The sequence below is a fragment of the Corvus brachyrhynchos genome, unplaced genomic scaffold (genome assembly GCF_000691975.1).
Source record: "Corvus brachyrhynchos isolate BGI_N302 unplaced genomic scaffold, ASM69197v1 scaffold60, whole genome shotgun sequence".
NCBI classification, from domain to species: Eukaryota; Metazoa; Chordata; class Aves; order Passeriformes; family Corvidae; genus Corvus; species Corvus brachyrhynchos.
Window position 1 is genome coordinate 6,712,480 of NW_008236767.1, and position 6,140 is coordinate 6,718,619.

The window sequence follows — 6,140 nt, forward strand, 5'->3', positions numbered from 1 at the left end:
CCTCGCCCGGGCTGCCGCGTCTCTGCGGCCCTTCGGGGCCTCCGCGGCGCACACGGAGGGAAGCTCACGCTGTATTACATTGCGAAAGAGCTTAGTTACGTGGATTTAAATGCAAGTTTTAAATGTAGTGCCACTGCAGTGAGATCATTGTGCCCGTAATGCGTGCGACAGAAGCTGTCCGGGCAGGAGGTGTGTTCAAAACCTAGAATCACAGAATATGCAGAGTTGGAAGGGATCCATCAGGATCATCCAGTCCAGCTCCTGGCCCTGCCCAGGACATCCCCACGACTCGCACTATGTGCCTGAGAGCATTGTCCAAACGCTTCTTGAACTCAGTCAGGCTTGCTGCTGTCACCACTTCCGTGGGGAGCCTGTTCCAGTGCCCAAACACCCCCTAGGTGAAAAACTTTTTCCTTATATCCAACCTAATCCCCTGACTCGGCTTCATGCCGTTTCCTCAAGTCTTATCATTGCCTAAAAAAGACCTCTTTGGAAAGAGGAGTTAAGTAAAATCCCTTAGTTCTTATAAAACCCCTTCAATTCATAGAACTGCCACTGTATCTGAACGATTTATAATGTGTTTACAGACACGATCTCTTGTGCAGTAGAAAAATGCTGCTTTTGCATATTTATAAGTTAGAAAAATGGATTCATGGAGGGGATATAATTTTTCACATAGGAATTAGAATAATTATAGGCTTCTAGGCCTCAAGAGATTGTCTGATGTACTCGGTGCACAGGCAGATTCAGGTATATGTTGATCAGTGTAACTCAAATACTTTCAATTTGTGGACATAAATATGAGAAGTGTTGTATTTACGGAAGACAGGTTTACTTTGGCTAATTGTCTTTCAGGGTCCTCTTGGAGTACTTCACAGAATCTAAGGAGACAACAGATCACAGTTTAAAAATCACTTCTGTCATCTGCGTGAACTACTTCTCTAATCAACTTGTAAAAGCACCTGTTTGAAGAAAACATGCAACATTTGCATGTAGCTTGTACAAATTTCTAACAGCATCTATAGACATATATTTGTCCAATAGCCAACCTGAATTTTCTTTGCTGCATTCCTTGTTGTCGTACTTCCAGTGGAATCATGGAATCGTGGAATCATGGAAAGTCTTGGGTTGGAAGGGACCTTAAAAGTCTAGTTCCAACCCTCCTGCTGTGGGCAGGGCCACCTTCCACTAGACCAGATGGGTCAGGTCCCCATCTAGTCTGGCCTTGAACACTTCCAGGGATGGGGTACCTACCGCTTCTCTGGGCAACCTATTCCAGTGCCTCACCATCCTCACAGTAAAGAATTTCTTCCTAACATCTAATCTGAACTTTCTCTCTTCTGGTTTGATGCCATTACCCCTTGTCCTTGTCACTACATGCTCTTGTAAATAGTCTCTCTCCATCTTTCTTGTAGGCTTCAGGTACTGGAAGGACCCAATTAGGTCACCCTGAAGCCTTCTCTTTTCCAGGCTGAGGAATCCCAATTCTCTCAGCTTTTCCTCATAGGAGAGGTGCTCCATCCCTCTAAAAATGTTGGTGGCCTCCTCTGGACTTGCTCGAGCAGGTAGATACCCTTCCTGTGTTGAGGACCCCAGAGCTGGGTGCAGAACTTGAAGGTGAAAAATATTTATGTGCCTCATATATGTTTTAATAAATATTTGTGTGTAAATACATATTTATTTGTATAATTGTTTATATGTGCAGACATGTATATCGTCCTCTCATAGACGAAAGTTTTTTTTCACTTTTCCTATAGACTACACTCATAAATGATTTATTCTTACAGCTTTATTCTGCCTTTTTTCCAGGATGACTTTTGCCTTTATCTTAAGGTATAAGGCATCAACACCAACTAGAGTGTGGTAATTATGCCCCATGTGTTACACAAGAGGAACATTCACAAATACATCCCAGGAAGAACTTGCTTTTCTTATTGTGACAAAAATTTCTGCTCAAAACCTTTTCTAACATAATGCCACCTAGTTCTCCCCATTTTATGCTGAACATGTAAGTTCTCCTCAGGTATAATATTTTGCCTTAGTCTTGATGATTTCATTCTACTAACTTTAGACATTTATCCTACTTAAGAAACCAGTTTTGAAATTTGATACTATCTTCTAGCACCAAGGTTGGTGAGAACCAGGTTCTTAATATATCTATATTCTGTTGCGCCTTGCAGATCACTAATGGAAATACTGAATAGAACTGAAATGACGACAGATCCTTATGGGTTCTCATTACAGGTTCTCTTCAAGTTTGATTTTTGTAAGCAGCATGCCAATTTCTTGGTGCTTTCATGAAAATTGTGTTTCTTTTGCTTTTTGTTTTAATGAAACTCTCATGGGACGGTGTCTAAATTTTACTAAACTCAAGATCTATAATAATTACTGTTTCTCTTTTTCTACTGAATCAGTGAAATTGATTGCAAAAAAGGGCATTAGAGGAGTGTGAGAGTATCTGTTCCTGACAATCTTATGGTAATTTCTTAATAGTGAAATTTATTCTAGATTATTCCTTGTCATCAAAATTAATCTGGATTGCTTTAGACTAGCTTTCCTTAGATAAAGGCATTTTATCTTTTTCTTGTCTCTTTAAACCTATATAGTCTTTTAGCAACCAGAGATTATTTTTGCTATATTACTAAGTAAATTTCTTTAGGCCTTATTAACTTGATTACATAAAATTTACATAGTTTTTAATTAATTCCTTCTTTAAACTCTATGGTAAGATAAATTCAACTAAGTATCTGGGCATTTCTTATGTATTTCCAGAACATTTTCTTGTTGCATTTTATACTCCTTTTTACCTGTCACTCATTTTGTACTGTAGGCTTTGTAATTGTATTCTTTTATTCATATTCTTTTATGTTACTCTTCAGTTATGTCCCCTTATTGTGACTTTTTTCTTCAAATCCTTGAAGGGTTTTTAATGTGATGTTAACACAGTCTACTTCAGCTTCCTTTCCATCTTTTTGTTCACATCAAGATAGCTTGCTACTGTATGTTTAATTAAAAATGAGTGTATTGTTCTCTGTAGAAAATCTAGGTTAGCTTTAAATGACTGAGCTCAGGCCTAGACTGAACAGAAAGGAGTTTAATTAACTCATATCGAATGGCATGCTGTTATGATGAGCCTGCTTTTAGTACCTAGACTAGCTTGATTAAAGTTAGCTTAACTATTTCTACATATCAGTGCAATCCAGAGTTGGCAGTGCTGACATGCTTTTTCTTTCTCTTTCTCTCAGAGTAGGGAAGCCTATTTTGGTCAAATGTGTCATGATCACTTTCACTCAGTTTACTTTCTGCCTTTAAAGTCAAAATGAGCTCCTCTCTACTTGTCATGCAGTTCCAGTTGGTAGTGCCTCTTGTAACTTCCTCTGTACTGTGAAGCAAAACTTCATCCCTAAATACTACAGGAATTTGGTGGACATTTTGTGTCCTGCCATATTGTTCTTCTAACTGGTATTCAAATGATTGAAATCCATTATTATCTCATGTGCAATCTTCTTTAGCTGCTCAGAATACATCAGAAAAATCACCAACTTCCTCCTTTTGAATACAGCTGTAGTCTGCTATGAAAAATAGACCCCAATCGTAGGATAATTTTGCTTCCTCCTTTTAATTTTCACCAAGAACAGTATCTTTTGTCTCTTCCTAGTTTCAGTACACATTGAATCATCATCCCCTGATTTACTGTGCCCATTTTCCCTAGCATTCTTATATACAGCTATCACTCATGTGCTACCATATCTCTGGGAGGCTACTAAACTTGTATTTTTTCCATAGGTTCACTGGATCCCTGGCATTTGACTTCAAATATTCCAAGTTGTTTTTCATTATTTTTTTCATTTTTTGTGTCTGGCAGATATTCCCAATGGTATTTAACCACTAAAGCTTTGTCTTTCAGGTATCTAAAAAGTTTCATTAAATACAATGCTCAAGAGTTTCTTGTCAATCTATTCTATTCTATTGGGCATTTTTAAACATGTTCATAGTAGGCTGAACCTCAACTGTTGAAGTCAGTGGTGAAGTTCTTGTTGGGAGTATAAAAGACTCCTGAGTGTAGTTCAAGGATTCGTCCAATAATGTATTTATTCTGAAAGATATCTCAATAGCCAATTTGTGGCACATTAACCAAAGGCAAACTAGTAAAGAGTACTTTCGCTTATTGTTAGTAGAACTAGTCAGAAAACAGAAACTCATTTTTTTCATGGGGGAAAACCCAGCATTGTTACCTCTCATTACAATGACATTTAAACTAGTTAAGTTAGCATTTTTGTAAAGAAAGCATTTTTTGAAAGATATGAATGAATGGTTTTGCTTTCAGGAAAAGTTTAGGACAGACTAACTTCTGCAAGGCAAACAATGACCTGAGTCTTCTGTGACACATGCTATCTTTTCACTGTGTGTGTACTCAGAGCTAAGAATAATATAGATCCATCACAGTAACTGTAACAGAATCAACAACAATTAGTTGTGCCATGGCTTACCTGTTGCCCTGATCTGAGTGATGACCTGGAGTTACATGCTAAAACTCCACTAGTTTAAAAATAATCATGTAAAGTTTACCCTCGTGATAGAATTGTCAGCTCCATTCTGAACACATTTAAACTAGTTTGTAATCATCTTTCTAACACCAAATTCTGCTAAGCTTTTTTGAGCTAGTTGTAAGTCAATTTATATATGGACACAGTGTGTGTTTGATTTAAAATCAATTTTAATTAAACCAATTTTTATCAATAAACAAATGTTTAATTTACCATTTTCCCTGAAGAAAAAGATAAACCTAAAGTGTCAACATTTAAAGGTGTTATATAAGTCAAATTGTAAAGGTAAGGATAAGAGAAACTTGTACAATTATTTTACATGTCAATTTAAATTGAAGATTCTATGTAAAATTCATGTTTCCAGTGAAATCCCTCTGAACCACACCCATTCTGAAATACAGTACTTGATTATAAATTGTTTTGGTTTTTAGTACTCCTTGAAGGATTACATCTCCTTTAGGTCTCTATACTCCTTTGCTAATGTTACTAACAGCTCTTTTCCATAGGTTAATCTCTGTAGAATTTGAGTGCTGGGTTTTTCAGCCACTGGTTTGGTACACACTGCATATACAGATCCCTGCACTTCATTTTGGAAGTGTCCTGAAGAGGACTCATAAAATAGGGCAGAGTGCATGGTAATCCAGAAATAATGTGATACACTTTTATCTGCACTGCTGGGAAATAAAATAATACTGATTTAGTCTCTTCAAAGGCATGTAAATTTTAAAGATCAGAGACAAATTTGTAACAGAAAAGAATATATTTACTTTATTAAAACAGATTTAGAACACATGTGAACTATATGGAAAAAACAGCCAACTGTGTTCATCAAGTAAGATACTCCCACACCCCTTCAGTGTTCCCGCTACTTTATGGAGCTGATGACTTGGCTCCCCTCCAACACCCATGCATACTTCATGTCATTAGATGCATGAGTCACTGTGCTCTGCTGCAGAGCTGCTAAATGTGGTGCCACAAATGTTGATTTGAAAAATGGATGAGCCCTTGAGTCATTTTTCAGTATAGCTGGTGTTTTAAGGAAAGGCCTTTTAGTAAGCTTGTTACATATAGTCCACGGGACAATGGAGATGCATCTTATATCATAGTAATGAAAATAAACATGGATAGTGGTGGTGAGAGAAAACCTGAAAAGTCTCAAGGAAGGAGGGAGCATCTATTAAGGACAGATACTCTACGCAAAAGTAGTATATAATAAACCTTACAGACTAAATACCAGTTTCCATTTTATCCACCACCATAACATATCACTTAAATGTAAATTTAAAAAGTAACTTGTAGTGTCATTGGGTTTTCTCTATTTTTGTATGGACACAGTTAATTTGTTGGCAGAACATTAATTCGCTGATGAATACATTGTTTTATTCCTTTGCTCATAAGCAAGTGCACGTGACTAGATGTCTTAAGAGTATCTGTGTATAAAACTCAAAGGGAAGTTTAGATCCCACTCTGTAAATGGTAAAATCACTAGTCTCCCTTTTTTTGGCCAATGGGTTCAGTGTTCTGGCAGAGGGTGTTTTTCTTGGGTGTAGGGGAGGGAAAATAAAGCAGAAGAATTGAGATGCAGAACTAAAC